The sequence below is a fragment of the Urocitellus parryii genome, chromosome X (genome assembly GCF_045843805.1).
Source record: "Urocitellus parryii isolate mUroPar1 chromosome X, mUroPar1.hap1, whole genome shotgun sequence".
NCBI classification, from domain to species: domain Eukaryota; kingdom Metazoa; phylum Chordata; class Mammalia; order Rodentia; family Sciuridae; genus Urocitellus; species Urocitellus parryii.
The window spans coordinates 29,193,371-29,212,602 of NC_135547.1; positions in this window are offsets into that span (position 1 = coordinate 29,193,371).

A 19,232-nucleotide genomic window follows, 5' to 3' on the forward strand; every position below is an offset into this window, starting at 1 on the left:
TGCATGCTATTTTTTTACTCTAAATTAGATTAAAACTGCTTTTATCTGAATTACTCAGATTAGCATCTTTGGCCTCTGTTTCCTTTGTTGTGGGTCACTTCTTATAACTCTTAGACCAGTCTCATTCCTGATTAAATGCTGACATCTCAACAAGGAATCAAGAGTTCATGTGGGACAAACTAACACTTCCCTTTAGACCTTCACTGAAAGAATGCATTCTTAATTTACACACAATGAGGGCTAATGAATTATCAGGCTTTATAATTGATTTCCTCTTCTAGGGTTATGAACAAGGAATAATTTTTTTAAAGTTGAAAAAGCAGCAGATACCAAGATCCAGCGTGAAATAGGTTTTATCACTATGGACTCAACAAAGGCATTAAAAAAAAAGACAGAGCATTAAACTACAAAACCAAGTTACAAAATTCTAGTTACACAATGCCTATATTGGCTTGTTATTTTCTCTTTTGAAGAGTTGCTCAATGTTTTAAAATGAATGCTTCCTTTCGCTAAACATAAAAATCTCATGAACTTTCTGTACTTTTTTATGATAAAACAAGTACATTTGCCATTCTTCAAACATATAACTATTGATATACTTTCTTCAAAGCAGGCATGAATCTCCCTACATTTACATTCTCCTAGATCACTGGTAATGAGATATAAGAATAGGTAAGAAAAGAAGAGAATGACAGATACTCCCATGATGAAAATCACTGTCAAACTAGGCAGTAACTAAATGAAAAAACATTGTATGAGACACATAGTAGTAAGTGTTCTAGGAGTTTAAAAGAGAAATTTTACTTTGTACAAAAAAGAATTAAGAAAGAAGAAGGAATGTGAGTTGAGTTTTGAAAGATGGGTGAGATATCAATTAGAACAAAACAAGGGCATGAACAAGGATGCAGATGGAAGGATGTGAAGAAGAGCAAGCAGAGCAGTTTGGTTTGATGAAAGTTTCATCAAGATAAAGTTTCCCAGGAAGTAAGAATCAGAATATGTGTTAATAAAACTAGCTTTTGAGAAATGTTTACTGCCATGTTAATGTTAACTACCCTGATTTGATTATTAAACTATCTGCAGATTATCACACTGTTACCCCACAAGGTTGTATAAGTAAAATAATAATAATAATAATAACAACAATAGTTCAGAACAATTGTGTTCAACATGTTCAATTGTCTGTTTTGGTACAAAATTCCATAGAGAGAAGATAGTTATCAATAACATAAACTGATATTAGTAATCTTGATGTAGGAAAGTGTAAGGGGATGAGAGGCAACATATAACATACTGGGACTCATAAGAGAACATATTGTGAATAAGCTATGTTCTTTGCAAAACATAAAAACAGGGACTGTGTATGTATCTTAGAGGTGGTGGAGTGCTTGTCTATCATGTGCAAGACACTGGTTTAATATATATATATATATATAAACACACACACATACATACATACAAAAAACCCTCACACTCCCCAATGAAAAAGCTTACTACTTTTCTACACAGCATTGATGTTCTAGTCTAATAAATACTGAATACTTGTTTCATGACTTTATATATGATCTTTGAAATCGGACTTCAGATACTGTTATGGTTTAGATACGAGGTATCCTCCAAAAGCTCATGTGTGAGACAATGAAAGAAAACTTAGAGGTGGAATCATTGGGTTATGAGAGCCTTAATGTAATCAGTACATTAATCCACTGATAGGGATTAACCGTGTGGTGACTATAGGCGGATAGGGTATGGCTGGAGGAGGTGGGTCACTGGAGGCTGTGCCTTTAGGGTATATTTTGTTTTGGTGAGAGGAGTTCTGTCTCCCTCTGCTTCCTGGTGCCATGTTGCCAGCTGTTTCTCCTCTGCAATACACTTTTCTGCCATGATGTTCTGCATCACCTCAAGCCTAGAGCAATAGAGTCAGCTTTCTAAGGACTGAGACCTCCAAAACTGTCAGCAAAAATGAACTTTTCCTCCTCTACACTGTTCTTAACTGGTCTTTTGGCCATATCAGAAAAAAAAACTGACTAAAATAAATGCTATTCCTTCATTCACTCATTCAACAAATGCTTATAAAACAATAGCTATATGACAGAGATTTGCTAGGCATTATGGACATAGAAGTAAAGAAATACATATTCTCTGACTACAGAGTTTATAGCATACTTATGAACAAATAATTAAATAACCTCACAAGTAAGTCATTTATATTGAATCATATCAAACTACCAATACTTGACAACCATAACTATCAGTTTCATATGGTTTAACTTAATATACTGACATCATATATGGAGGAAGAATGTGATACCATATGGGAAAAAAAAGAAAAGCAGAAGGAATAATCAGAGCATATAAGGAGGTAACTTCATCTATTTTGAAGTTTCTTAGAGTAAGTTATGATTAAATTGGAAGCTGAATGATGATTACTTCTTTTTTCCTTTAATTTTTATTGTTGGTTGTTCAAAACATTACATAGTTCTTGACATATCATATTTCACACTTTGATTCAAGTGGGTTATGAACTCCCATTTTTACCCCATATACAGATTGCTATACTAGTGACTGTTGTATTCTGCTGCCTTTCCTATCCTCTACTATCCCCCCTCCCCTCCCCTCCCATCTTCTCTCTCTACCCCATCTACTGTAATTCATTTCTCTCCTTGGTTTTTTTTCCCATTTCCCCTCACTTCCTCTTGTATGTAATTTTGTATAACCATGAGGGTCTCCTTCCATTTCCATGCAATTTCCCTTCTCTTTCCTTTTCCCTCCCACCTCTCACCCCTGTTTAATGTTAATCTTCTTCTCATGCTCTTCCTCCCAACTCTGTTCTTAGTTACTCTCCTTATATCAAAGAAGACATTTGGCATTTGTTTTTTAGGGATTCACTAGCTTCACTTAGCATAATCTGTTCTAATGCCATTCATTTCCCTGCAGATTCTATGATTTTGTCATTTTTTAATGCAGAGTAGTACTCCATTGTGTATAAATGCCACATTTTTTATCCATTCGTCTATAGAAGGGCATCTAGGTTGGTTCCACAGTCTTGCTATTGTGAATTGTGCTGCTATGAACATCGATGTAGCAGTGTCCCTGTAGCATGCTCTTTTTAGGTCTTTAGGGAATAGACCAAGAAGGGGAATAACTGGGTCAAATGGTGGTTCCATTCCCAGCTTTCCAAGAAATCTCCATACTGCTTTCCAAATTGGCTGCACCAATTTGCAGTCCCATCAGCAATGTACAAGAGCTTTTCCCCACATCCTTGCCAGCACTTGTTGTTGTTTGACTTCATAATGGCTGCCAATCTTACTGGAGAGAGATGGTATCTTAGGGTGGTTTTGATTTGCATTTCTCTGACTGCTAGAGATGGTGAGCATTTTTTCATGTACTTATTGATTGATTGTATGTCCTCCTCTGAGAAGTGTCTGTTCAGGTCCTTGGTCCATTTGTTGATTGGGTTATTCGTTTTCTTATCATTTAATTTTTTGAGTTCTTTGTAGACTCTGGATATTAGGGCTCTATCTGAAGTGTGAGGGGTAAAAATTTGTTCCCAGGATGTAGGCTCCCTATTTACCTCTCTTATTGTTTCTTTTGCTGAGAAAAATCTTTTTAGTTTGAGTAAGTCCCATTTATTGATTCTAGTTATTAACTCTTGTGCTATGGGTGTCCTATTGAGGAATTTGGAGCCCGACCCCACAATATGTAGATCGGAGCCAACTTTTTCTTGTATCAGACGCCGTGTCTCTGATTTGATATCAAGCTCCTTGATCCATTTTGAGTTAACTTTTGTGCATGGTGAGAGAAAGGGATTCAGTTTCATTTTGTTTCATATGGATTTCCAGTTTTCCCAGCACCATTTGTTGAAGATGCTATCCTTCCTCCATTGCATGCTTTTAGCCCCTTTATCAAATACAAGATAGTTGTAGTTTTGTGGATTGGTTTCTGTGTCCTGTATTCTGTACCATTGGTCCACCCGCCTGTTTTGGTACCAGTACCATGCTATTTTTGTTACTATTGCTCTGTAGTATAGTTTGAGGTCTGATATCGCTATATCGCCTGATTCACATTTCCTGCTTAGAGTTGTTTTTGCTATTCTGGGTCTTTTATTTTTCCATATGAATTTCATAATTGCTTTATCTATTTCTACAAGAAATGCCGTTGGGATTTTGATTGGCATTGCATTAAACCTATAGAGAACTTTTGGTAATATCGCCATTTTGATGATGTTAGTTCTGCCTATGCATGAACAGGGTATATTTTTCCATCTTCTAAGATCTTCTTCTATTTCTCTCTTTAGGGTTCTGTAGTTTTCATTGTATAAATCTTTCACCTCTTTTGTTAGGTTGATTCCCAAGTATTTTAATTTTTTTGAGGATATTGTGAATGGAGTGGTTGTCCTCATTTCCATTTCAGAGGATTTGTCACTGATATACAGGAATGCCTTTGATTTATGCGTGTTGATTTTATATCCTGCCACTTTGCTGAATTCATTTATTAGCTCTAATAGTTTCTTTGTTGACCCTTTTGGGTCTGCTAGGTATAGAATCATGTCAACTGCAAATAGTGATAATTTAAGTTCTTCTTTTCCTATTTTTATGCCTTTAATTTCTTTCGTCTGTCTAATTGCTCTGGTCAGTGTTTTGAGAACTATGTTGAACAGAAGTGGTGAGAGAGGGCATCCCTGTCTTGTTCCAGATTTTAGAGGGAATGCCTTCAATTTTTCTCCATTCAGAATGATGCTAGCCTGAGGCTTAGCATAGATTGCTTTTACAATGTTGAGGTATGTTCCTGTTATCCCTAGTTTTTCTAGAGTTTTGAACATAAAGGGATGCTGTACTTTGTCGAATGCTTTTTCTACATCTATCGAGATGATCATATGGTTCTTATTTTTAAGTCTATTGATGTGGTGAATAACATTTATTGATTTTCGTATATTGAATTAGTCTAAGAATAGTAGCATGTGAGCATTGTAGATCAAGTGAAGAAGTCAGTATGGTAGAAGTGTTCTCTGTGCATTGAGTTCCCCAATCCTCCTATTTTTGCTTCACCAAAGACTGAGAAGTCAATAGGTTTCTAGGTAGAATCAACAGATAAAGTCAGATTCAATTTCTCTAAGGACAAATCTCTTGTAGCAAGAATAGTTAGCAGGGCCGGGGTTGTGGCTCAGTGGTAGAGTGCTTGGCTAGCATGAATGAGACACTGGATTCAATTCCTGGCACCACATACAAATAAACAAATAAAATAAAGGTAAATAAAAAGAAGAATAGTTAGCAGTGGCTAAATAGATGCATAAACTAGAACAAAATCAAAAGCAAAAGCTCTGAAGACTTTGCACCAAAGCAAGATTAATTTCTGCACATAATTGCCAGAATCAAATATTGTCGGAATCACTTGGTCTAAGAAATGTATGAATTAAGTCAATCCAATTCTGACTGTGGGAGTTTCCTTTCAGTCACAAATCTCTAAAAAAATCTGATTAAACTCCAGTTAATCACATATTCACATGAGAAGAGTCTGGAGATCATTTTTTCTTGTTTGGGGATTTTGTTTTATCTCACATTAGATTAATTTATCATTTTGACAGGATGTTTTGTATTGAATATCTATGACTAAAGAAAGGGGACATTTAATTGTCAAGCATTCTCTGGAAAATGCTTGCTTAAAATGTCTGAGGAATTGCAATTTCATGAGAAAGAAACTACTATATTAGTATGGTTCATTTTTTCTATTCCAAGTCCTTCTTGGAATGTTGGATTTATTTTTTCTCTATAAAGAACATCACTTCCCTTAGTACAAGGAAGAATTCAGCATTAGATAGGGCCAATTTAGAAATTACAGAAAACATGTAGAAGTTGTGATATCAAGAAGATCTTTCTACAAAGCAATCTCTACCATGATATATAGTTTTACAATGGAACAACACTGTGGGACTAGTGCAATGGTGATACATTCATATCTACTGGTCTAGAGAGCATTTCTTAAAATGTCTACTCTGACTTACTCACTATGGCTACTAAAAGCTGCCAGATCTTAGCTCAACAGCTTTAACTTCTAAGGCAACATATACTCAAATGTATATTACATACTACTATGGGCCATCTTTCTGCATATTTCTGTTAAGGTAGAGTGGCACATGCTTGTAATCCCAGCTACTTGGGATGCTGAGGTAAGAGGATTGTGAATTTGAGGCCACCTTGAATAACATAGTGAGACCCTGTCTTAATTAAAAAAAAAAAAAACTAAATATACAGGGGCTGGGGTTGTGGCTCAGTGGTAGAGCACTTGCCTAGTATGTGTGAGGCACTGGGTTTGATTCTCAGTACCATGTATAAGCAAATAAATAAATAGAGGTCCATCAATAACTAATAAAAATATTTTTAAAAACTAAATATACAATTACCAAGACACTTATTATATGCATTGTGTACCAGAGACTTTGGTATTGTATTACTGAAAAAAATCCTGGAGGTAGGTACTTTTAACCTTATTTAACAAATTACAATACTGAGGTTTAGAGAAGTTCAGAAATTTGTTCAATATCACACAACTAGCAAGTGTCTTAGATAGGATGTGAATCCAGATATTTTTTCCCCAATATGCTACTGTTTAAATTATACCAATACAATATAAAGAAGTATACCTTCCACCTAGGCAACTTCTGTAAAGACAAGGAGCCCAGAAAAGTCATCTATAGAAAGCCATCAACCAAATTGTTGTGGGCACACTCCTACATTTATATATGTTGCTTCATTCCTAATGTAATTATTTAGAATGTATATGCTAAATCTGATTCCTCTGCCTCTGAAGGTAAGACGTGCACCATGGGAGAAATCCCCATTGTTCTTATTAGCATAAAAATTCCTTTAGCAAGAGATGGAGGAAAGGGGACAAGGTAGGGGTGGAGGCAGGGGTGAGGATGAGAGGGCCAAGTAAACAATACAAAGTGAAAGGGCAAGACCTTGCAAGGATCATATTAAAATGTTATTGAATGTTTACTGAGATGCTTTCAAAGAAGGGCAGATCAGGCAAACTCTGAGGCCTTTGCTTTGCTAAATAGGAAGGCAAATTAAAGAGAACTAAATGTCTTTGGCAATTGGAAAGATGTAAGAATCTATGAGGAAAGACAAAGAAGGAGCGTGAGAAAGGGGATGGCAATTGAATGAAAATTTTAAAAGTGTGTTATGTGTATGCAAGAATATGTCATAATAAATCCCACAAATAAGCATAATTATTATGCACTAATAAAAATTTTAAAAATATACCATACCAAACTCCATTAATATTTAAAATTAGGGCTGGGGATATAGCTTAGTTGGTAGTGTGCTTTCCTCACATGCACAAGGCCCTGAGTACATTCCCCAGCACCAACACATACACACACACACACACAAAAAAAAATCTTACAATTAACTAATTAAAATAAAGATATTTAAATAATAAAGAGAAGAAAAAGATCTTATGAGCAATTTTGGATTATACATGCCCTGTGGTATAAAATATATTTTTCTTTATCTATTAACTATGGAATAATAGCAGTAATATTTAATAATAACAATAGCTGATAATGGTTACTGCTTGCTTACTTTGTGTCCATTTCTTAACATGCATTATGTCACTTGATCTTTATTATAATACGAAAAGATGAGCACTTCCATTATACCCACTGGATTATCAGGAAACTGAGGCTTGAAGAGATTAAATAACTGCCCAAATCCATAGTGAAAAAATAGCTGAGTAGGGATATATCCTCTAATCTGCCTGTTTCTAAAACCCATGCCAGCAAGGGAAAGAAATTCCAAAAAGTAATGGCGAGCAGAAAGAGTAAGAAATCAATTCATTTCTGTCTTTTCCCTTTTGCTCACAGTTTTTAATTATGTTCTAGAATGCCTTACATTGCATTATACTAGAGATCAATTTATCTTTCACTCAACAAAAAGCAAGCAATCATGTTTCTGTCCTCAATCTTATGAAAACTGCAAATATAAAGCAAATTCACTTGAGAAAGAACCATAAATAAAAGGAAACTAAAGTGAAATTCAAAATACACTTGAACCAGCTATACAGAGAACTCATTAGCATATTTGTTTTTCCTGGGTACAAAGAAGCCATAGAGTTCCTGTTGCTTTTGCAGCAGTGATTTGGAAAGCACTGACTCTGAAAAGGACAAGAAACAAATTCCAGCCCTTCAGAGTCAATTAGCTTTTGCATAAGTCAAAACAGCAAAACTTTCAGATTAGCTAACAGAAAGGAATCACTGTGGATGTCACCAGAAGGAATGAACATACTTTAGCTAAAGATGATACTGAAAATGATCATGGAAATTAATTTATTTGAATAAGCCATTCCAACTTGTGAATTCTGAACTTTAAATTGAAATCTAATCTTTGAGTTAAGGGTTTATTGATGCTTTCTAAATAGCTTAGTTTTTTTTTAAGCTCATAAAATTGGTGAGATCAGACACAGTTCTGATATAAGAGCACTTAAATAATTAGTATACAAAATAAATGCATGCATTATATTTATCTTCAAATTCTTTATTAGATTTAAAATATATTTTAAAAGCTTCTTAAGATATTTTCTTCATCCAATGATATAGCTAAAATTTATACTCAGGAGCATTTATTGTGGGTACATACAAATGATACAAAGAAAAAATATAACAATATATCTATATTGCATGAACAAAAAACTTTAAGCTCAGACATTTTAGGTAACTTACTTGAAACTACATAACCATAACTAAGAAGATTGAGTACTAAGTACATATCTGTTTCACCCCATAGATAATACTTTTCCATTGTACACACTGATGTTTAAGTTAACATTTCTTGCAATTATGGTTAAGACCCTCTGGAGCAACAGTATGTATTTTTGAGAATCCCTTAACTGGCCCTTCAGCCCAAGATAACAGTATATTCAAGATGTTGATATTTGGCAACCCACAGGACCACTTATTAGGATATTATTACCTTAATCTGCTTTCCCATTGTCAACTCTATGGATTTTGTTCCTTATTACTTACAAAAATAGTAACCCCCCTGCTTACTATGGTTTAATAAAATAGAGAACACCTTGTTCAACTTGAATTGTGGTGTACCTGTGAGCATCCAATAAACAATTTTAGGATGTAAAAAAAAAAAGAAAAAATATATTATAATGGAAGAATTAATAAGCAAAGAATTAGGATCATAGATTTTTTTTAAAGGTTTGGGTACATACACAGTGCTATTCTAGTTTAATCACATCATTTCAGAGTTGAGAAAACTCTTCATCTGAGATTAGGATTATTTTTCTTAGTCCATTCAGGTTGCCATAACAAAACACTATAGATTAAGTAATTTTAAACAACAGAAATTGATTTCTCATAGTTTGGAGCCTAAAGAATCCAATCTCGAGGCCTTGCAAAATTCAGTGTCTGGTAAGGGCCCTCTTGCTGTATCTTCACATGATGGAAAAAATAAGGTACTTCTCTAGGGCCTCTTTTATAAAGAAACAAATTTCATTCATGAGGACTCAGCCCTCATGACCCAATCATCTCCCAACAGCCTAACCTCCTAATACCAATACATTTAATATTAGATTTCAACATATGAATCTGAGAGGAACACAAATTTTCAGACCATAGTATTCCAATCATGGACCTCCAAAATTCGTGTCCTTCTTACAGACAAATTCATTCATTCTATCCCAATAGCCCTCAAAATATTAACAATTATCACCTCAACTCTAAAGTCTAAATCCAAAATATCATGTAAATATAGTCTGGGCAAATGGCTTTCCAGCTGTGAACTTTAAAAATCAAACAACCTATGTGCTTACAAATTACAATAGTGGGACAGGCATAGAATAGACATTTCTGGCCTTAGTGCATTTGGGCTGTGAAAAGAAAATATCATAGAATATCACAGTGCATTTCACCTTTATGTATATCTATAAAGCACATATTTTTTAACAACCTATAAATGAATAGAAGCCAGTAGAGTTGATGAAAGGGATTAGAGGAAGGGAGGGTAAGAGGAAGGACTGAGGACTGGGAACTAAAGCAAAGCAATTTATATTTCAATTTATATTTCATGAAATATAAAATATATTTTGACATTATATTTTATGTCAAAATAAACCACGCTATTATGTATAACTATAAGTCATTAATGAAATATTTAAAAATACCATAAATTCCATGGCTAATAAACAATAGAAATTGATTTCTCGAAATTCTGGAGGCTTGGAACTCCAAAATAAAAGTGCTAGCAGATTTATTGTCTGGTGAGAGCATCTTCCTGGCTTGTAGATGATGCCTTTCCCCCTCCGTCCTCACAGGAGTGAAAAGACAATGCACTTGTCTGGGTCCACTTTCATAAGGGTACTAATGCCATTATGAAAGATCTACCCTTACGAACTAATCAATTCGCAACAGCCCCAATTTCTAATACCATCAGATTGTTAATCAGTTTTCAACAAAAGAATTTAGAAGAAAACAAACATCCAGATCAGAGAAGATAAATATGTGAGACATAAATGGGAAAGGGACAAGAGGTTGTGTGAAAATTTAAGCAAAAGCAGGGGATTATAAAGATTATCTAAAAAGTCAACTAGCTCATACAGTTCTTTGTAAGGCTCACTAAGGAGTGAAAATATACACTTAAAATTTTTGAGAAACCAATGTTTTTCATTAAAGAATCTATATTATTATATTTATATTTAAGAAAAATTTGTCCTGGATAAATTTGGAAAACGTGTTGCAAAAGACTAAACTAAAAGAAAATATGTATTATTTAAAAGGCTATAGTAATTTTCTAGACAAAAAACAATACATGAGGAACGAACCGGGGATTGAAGCATGGAGAGATAATAATGGATACAGAAACAGAGAAGAGGGAATAGAAATAAAATTTTCTAATGAGGTAGAGATTACACTCAATAGTAATTTATGACTAAATTAGGTAGGACAGAGTAAGCATAGGGTACTACATGAAATAGTTAAACACATGAACACTGGATCCAGGCATCCTGAATTTATACCTTAGGACTTTCTACTCACTAACTAAACAATCCTGAGCAAGTTACTTAACCTCTCTATGCATTCATTTTCTTATATGTAAAATATTAATGATTAATATACTTACTGAAAGGTTGTTTTAAGGATCAATGAATTAAATTTCATAAAATACTAAAATCTGTCTGGTACACAGTAAACATATATAATTTTTCAAGAAAATTTTGAAAGGACTCCCCTGCCCCAGATTTTGGTCTTCAGAAACAATCAGAGGTCCCGCCATTTACTGAATTAAAAATATCTTACTAGGGCTGGGGTTGTAGCTCAGCGGTAGAGCACTTGCCTAGCATGTGTGAGGCACTGGGTTCAATTCTCAGCACTGAATATAAATAAATAAAATAAAGGTCCATTGACAACTAAAAAAATATTAAAAAACAAAACAAAACCAAAAAAATCTTACTAAAGGTAGATGTATTAATCAACTTTGCATTACTACAATGAAATGCTCAAGGCAACTAATTTTATAAAGTCAAAGGGTTTATTTCATTCACAGATTTTACATTCAAAGTCATGGCAACTGTATCTGTTCATTTCTGATGAGGGTAGCAGATGGTGGCACATCACTGCAGGAGTATATGTAGGAGCAAAACAGTCACTTTAGAACCAGAGCAGAGATAGATGATGGATGTGGTTCTAGATTTCTCTTTGAGAGCATACTCCCAGAGGCTTAAGGACTTTCCACTAAACATCACCTCCTGAGGTTTCACAACATCTCTGAAAATATCATCACCATTAAGGATCAAGCCTTTATGTATGGTCCTTTAGGGGAGATGATATTAAAATAGAAATAGCAGGAATATGGAAAATATTATGTGAAATATAATACCATATTATAGTATATACATCAATTTTATCTGCTAGCATTCTATCCTTAAAGGAGCCATTTCACACATGCTCTAAATGGTTCTAGTAGAACTCTTTAATCATAGTCCCTGATCCTTCCCTAAATGCATAAGTGGATATGAAAACAAGGCCCTGTCAATTATGGCATCCTATTCCTTTATCCAAGGGATAAGCTCATGACTAAAGAATGACCAATCAGAGTTCTTTCATAAAATTGCTATATTCATACTGCGAGTGAGAGGAAATTCTTTCTTTATGAGTTATAAGCTATAAAGGTATAGGTTTAGGGCTGGTAGTAGACAACTTTCTTGCTATATGGAGAAAGCCTCTGAAATGCTCTTGATCCACAGGGAGAAAAAATGTCTCGGATTCAGCAGCAAATGGTATCTAACTTTAGGCTTCCTAATTATATAACCCATTTAATTATTTTTTAAGTTTAAATTACTTATAACTGTGTTATTTATTTAACCACAGAGTCCTGGTTAGTACAATATAGTTGAAGCAAATGTTCAGGTGGATACCTTAAAGAATTTTTTATGTTAATTAATCGGCACAACTTTACATAGGATACACATATCCATGGAATATAGAGAAGAGAGGAATACAGATCACAATAGGACAATCATTCAAAATGTTATACTACTAGAAAAATTAAACAGATATCTTCATGTGCAAGAGCTACTCAAGCAGAAATCATTGGGAAATAGACCTTAGCAACATTTTCTGAAGATAATCTTGTATTAGGGAATGTTGAAAAGAACAGAGACTTATTCATTATTACACTGTGTTAAGGAGTTAGGGTTACCCAAAACTTGGTTGGGTCCATTTAATGACTTGCTGAAGCTAGAATGAAAAGGCAATTTAGAAGAATTGGGGTGTCATTACTATATGCTACTAAATAAGACACTATAGAAAAGAATTAAACAATATTAAAGTATACTAGAAATGATTCCTGAGTTCAGACAAAATTATTATCCACCCAAGATTCATGCCTCTAACAGGGGCATCAAAGAAAAGAGACATGCAGAAATAAGTAGTCAATAAAATGTCACCTGCAAAAGGTTACAGAGCTCCAATGCATTTAATGGGCCTTTACAGGCCTTCTATGGATGTAGTACTTGACTATGTTCTTTTAAGAACCTATTCATTTTAAAAGGGAAAAAAAAGCTTCACAAAAAGTTTCAAAATGGCATCTGGGAGCTGGGGCTGTGGTTCAGTGGTAGAGCACTTGCCTAGCATGTGTGAGGCACTGAATTCGAGTCTTTACCCACCCCATTACATGTTCTCTCTTTATCCACCCCATTACATCACTATGCATTCTCAGTGGGTAAACATACCTCCTACATCATAGAAAATAGAACTGAATAGGAATAGTATATTATCTCTGTTATTTTCTGCCTCATACTCATCCCTTTTTCCTATATTTTTATTAGCCTAAGGCTAATTAACATCTTCATTTATGCTTTGTATTTGCTTAGAAAACTTATTGGTTTCTAACTTCAATCCCTACTAGGTTCTCCATGAGCATCTAAATAAGCTCAATTTATCCTATATTAAAAAGAGAACTCTCTAAGCCTCACTAACTGTTGTCTTCTTTCTTCCAGATGACAATGGAACATCTTGTAAGGACTATTTACAACTGTTACAAATGCACTCAATGCTTCCCTCAACATAATTTGGTTTTTGCCCCTAATAACCCATCAAAGCATCTCTCACCAAAGATACCAAGGATCTCCTTATATTAAACCCAATGGATATTTCTAAGGCATTATCATTTTTGCCCCATCAGAAGCATTTGATATTGCTTACAAATCCTTGTTTCTAGAAATATGCTCTTACTTTTGTTTTCCTGCTATCCTTTTCACCATAGATTGTCTTCTTTTATCCCCTTATACTCAGGATTCTGTGCAGGGTCACCTTTTTTTTCACATTTTAAGATGGTAGGCAACCTTGTCCACTCACATAATTTCAATTTCCATAGACATGGTAAAAGACTCCAAAAATCTATTTCTGTTTTACAGTTGTCTCTCTTTAGCTTCAAGCTCATATATTTAACTTCCTACCAACCATTACTACTTGATATATAATAGGCATCTCAATAATCACATATATCCCATGTCCTGTGTTTTTATCTCCTGCCAATTCACTCCTGAATCCTTCTTATATTTTAACTGTTTTTAAAACTTCCATAAGTTACAGTTATCAACAGTCATCTCAAATTTAACTTATTTGAAACAGAAATTTCAATTACCTCTCCCAAGCCAGTTACTCTCTGAATCTTACATAACTTCATAAACAGTTCCATCTATTTCACTAGGCTGAAGGAAAAACATAGATGTCATCCTTAAGACCTTGCTTTCCTGCATCCTTTCATAGATGTCAGTTTAACATTAAATTATTCATTTGACAAATATTTTGGTTAAAAATTACTCTTCTATATTTTTGTAATGAAATATTTATCCTGAACTTGTTAATCTAGCTGGATGCCAATTCTGAATAATCTGAATTTCCTGACAACTTGTTTGCCAAATAATCAAATCCCCTCATTTAACCACTGATTTTTGCAGCAAATTCTACTAACTCAAAGATATATGACACAAATAAAGTTGAAATTGTTTGTATAAAATGGTATATTAAACAGATTAAAGACAAAAGAGTTAGCACCGGCTTCAACTATTTCAACTATGGCATGATAGTAATAAACATTTTGCTTACAGACTCATTACTAGCTAATCTCATGAAATCTCTCTCACCTTTCCCCAATTTTTCCTGTTCGCCATGCTCATATTCACCAGCCTTGCCCAAATCACTGTAACTTTTAAACTTGGACCATTGTAAAATCTCCCAAAGGTAAAACTTCTTCCTTTTGTTTTACCTCCTAATTTTTTTTCTCTACAAAGCAGACAGTAAATATTTCCAAAGTACAAATCAGATAATAGTAGCTCCCTGCTTCAATCACTTCAATAACTTACCATTCAACGAGGAATAATATTCAAATTCCTTGCCATGGCCTTCAACTTCATCTCTTGTCAATGTTCTTCATTCCCTTTATGTAAACTGTGAAGGGATTCAAGATATATTTAGGAATTAGAACCAGAATGCTCTATCAATCACAAAGTTTTGGTACAGTCACAATAACCAACAAATGAATATTACTTCAGGATTTATAAAATGTTTTAAAATATATTAACTTACTTGAACTTCACAGTGTATAAATTAGTGGAACAAGTTTCAGTATCCCCATTTTACAAATTATAAAGCTGAGGCAATAGAGACAAGACTAGAACTAGTTTTGCTAACTCCCCAACCAGGTTATGTATTGTCTTGCAGACCAATTCATGCAAATATACAAATGATACAATCGTGTATCACTTTTACTTAGAAACATTTTCTGTTAGCAAATCATACATTCTGTCATTCTTTTTGAGATTTTATTGCTATGGAGACTTGCAAGGAAATAGAAGCATTATTGCTAAAAAAGAAGCATCTATTTCTTTAAGGACAACTGGAACTTGAAAATTAATTTAAGTAGAATTGCATACCAATAGTAGGACTTTAGTCCCCACGTTTTTAATGTAAATTTACTTTATGTATGGGTGGTACATGGGATTCACATGGTAGGAACACCCTATACCATCAAGCTACATCCTCACCCCACCATTTCACTTTTGAAAATTAAATAGGTGACTATTTATAAAATTCTGGTTTTATCCAACACAATATATCCTCACTAAAATGTGATATTCTCCAGGACACAGCCATGTCTTATTCATCATTGCATTTTAATATCACATGCAGTGCCTGACACAAGGAAATTTCTTAATGTATAAGTGTCAAATAAATAAAAGCAATCATCATCCATTATTTCAGGTTAGTTAAGTGGCTATCAATACAAAGGAAAAAGAAAAAATCATGCTGTCTTGCTCATTTAGTAAGTAGATTGGTCTCTATCATTGAACTCCTGAATAATCAAATGATTTCTATATTTGATAAATATTCACTGAATTTTCACTGAGCTACTTATCCAGAAGTTTACTCTCCTATGTTTTAATATATTATACCATGTTCACAAATATTTCCTTTAAAAAACAGAGATTTTTGACAGAGATAGTTAAATGTCCTCTTTCCTTCTTCTCAGTTTTAGCTGGGAACATAGCTATCCCCAGCCTCCCTGCAGTTAGGCACGCCCAATTTACTAAGTTCTAGACAATGGAAGATGAGCGGATGAGCAGTATACAGCTGCTAGACCATCTTCTTAAAGATATATCCACTGGCCCTCAATTGCCTTGGAGTATTCTGTGGGATAGAAAACTACTTCTCTTATATGGGAAACAGTAAGTTTTTGACTCTTTATTATAACACCCTAGCCCATTCCCCAATCAGTGGGCTAGATCACCTTAACAGATGAGAAACAATATATAAAGAAACAAATATAAAAAGTGTCATTCTCTCTGGGAACTACTTCCAATTTGATGGTTTCTATTTTCAGTTGGCTTTGAGATACACGAGAATTGACACCCAAATACTTATTATTTCAGAATATGTATAGCCATAGATCAAGAACCTATTATAGGGGATATAGCTCAGTGGTACAGCACTTGCTTAGTACATATGAAGCCCTGGGTTCAATCCCCAGCACTGCAAAAAAAAAAAAAAAGAAAGAAAAAAGAAATCAAACATCCCTATTATACAGCATCTAAGAGAAGTAAATTCTATTAAGTTACTGACTACCTGGCTCTCTATGGTTTTTTAAAGTAGGTTTTGCTAAAAATCGTATTTAACAAACTGCTTCCCATAGATTACTAAAACCCTGCAAGAAGTAAATAGGCATTGTATACATGTGAAGCAACCATGCTTGGATGTGTATGTGTGAATGGGGTGGGACAGTGATATTGACAAAGGAAAGTCCTGATGTTACATTTGGCAAATTCCTGGTTAAACAGGTTTATTAACATATGTTACTTGCTTAGATCCTAAATTATTTAAATTTGCTATCTCTGGTTTAAATGAACAATTCATAATTTGAATCTAGACTCTGACCTTGCTTGAGTCCCAGAATAACTTATTTACAGGAATGGTTTCTGAGTATCATTGGAATACCTGATAAAATGTGAAGAACTCTAGTTTTGGACAATAAACATTTTTTTGTAACTCTACTTACTAAAATATAAAGGGTTTTCTCTGAATAAATTTTCTTGGCACTGAAAATAATACCTCTACTACCTTGATTTGTTACAAAGAAATGAAGAGAAGAGCTTCTTAGTATAACTTTCTATACTGTCAAATTTACCTCGAATTGCTATTGCTTCAAAATCATAAACTCCAATGAAGCAAGCTAGCAAGAATTTGATAATACAATAAAGCTGCCTTTGGGGAATTATGGAGGGAGGCTGAAGAAGGAAAAAAAGTACTAAGCCTCATCATTGAAGCAGCAAAGATCTTAGATATTTGTGATTTCTATCCCACTTAATAAACTTTAAACAAAGATATGATCGTATTGGTTGTCGTTTATATTAAGCAGTGCAGAGGATTACATGTTCCAATTATATGCCTCAGAGCAGAGTGATTGCTATGAATCTGTGCTCTTAGACAATATTGATCATCAACACCTTGCAAAAACACAGGACAATCAAAAATGCTCTGCCAATGAGGCAATTTATATGAGGCAAGAAAATGATACCATTTGTGTCACTCTCTTTATAGTCAATAAGGATGCTCCTGCCTCTTCACCTATACATTTCACAAAAATAAAAATTAAATGAGTTTTCAAACTAGTTGATAAAATAAAAGCCTTTGGGGGTATAACCCTTAAGTATATTTTGGAGCTTCTTAAGTTGGTATGAAAAGAAAAGACACTATAATAAATCCATGATCCACTGCTGTCAACTTCCTAGTATTCAGAGAACTACAACATGATTGCTCACCAACCTACAGATTTGTTGTTTGGGGCTAATCTCTACACTTCTGAAACTTCATTTTGTGCACCTAAACAAATGATTAGTGTCTCACCTTTAGAAAATGTCTGCATTTCTCCCAAAACATCTAATTTCAAAAGCACAGTATTTGATTTATAATTATTTGATGCATAAATAATGTACTTTCTCATGACAGCTACTGTCAGTAGTCTTTTTCATCTTTTTTTATTAAGAAAATTCAAAATGACCATATAGGCACAGCCTAAATGTAGCTTTCAATATCAAAATAAAATAAACTATCCACTGTGATCCACCATTTTCAGTTAACAAGTTGAAGTTGAATTATAGAAAGAATGTAGTTTCTTTTCAGATTCTATTATTAGACACTCCAAAAACCTATTCCCTATACAGCATATGTATATGAATTATAAAATAATTAATTAAGATTTGTTTCATTCATCTGATTGTATACATGCAAAATAGCACTCTTACTGAAATCAATGCAATAGGAAAAATACTGTGAGTTACCAAACTACATATGTGTATATATGCTCTCAAATAAATGACTAAAAACCAGAACCTTAACAACCAGCTAGTTCCATGTGCCTTTGTGTTTGGAAATTTTGTCATTCTAACAATTGGACTTTTTCTGTGCAATTTTGATGTTTTTAAAAATTGCATTTGTGGGGCCTGGGGTTGTGGCTCAGTGGTAGAGTGCTTGCCTGATATATGTGAGGCACTGTGTTTGATCCTCAGCACCACATAAAATAAAAAATAAAGATTTTGTGTCCACATATAACTAAAAAATAATTATTTTAAAAATATATATATTTTTAAAAATTGCATTTGTAATAATTGCCAATAATATTTAAACAGCAAGCATTAATAGGTAGCTTAGAAAGGCAGAAAATTAAAGTCAGGAAGGACTGGTAATGAACACCAGACAAATTATGCTGAGATAGGTGGAGCAAGTTGTCACACAAGGCAGAAAAGGAGGGTTATTTGTCAGCATACAATCAGTAAAAAAATCTAGTTAGGGTCATCTCTTTGCACAACTCCAAGGGACATCATTCATATCACAGTCTACAGAAGTGTTGTACCTGGAATTTGCAATTAACATTTTGCTTGCTCATATGCAATAGTCCAAAACTCCAGCAGATAAACAGGCAATGTCAGAGAAGTCAGCGAATAAAATTCTGGTCCTGGTTATGAAAAGAACACCGTAAATCCTGCCCTCATGTACATCCATAAGAATGGGACACTAACTAGAATAAGATATATTCCATGCTTATATAATTATATCAAAATGGATTCTATTGTCATATATAACTAAAAAGAACCAAAAATTTAAAAAAATAAAAATAATTCCTGAATTCTAGTCTTTGTTATAATGATTAATAAAATATAAAAATAGAATT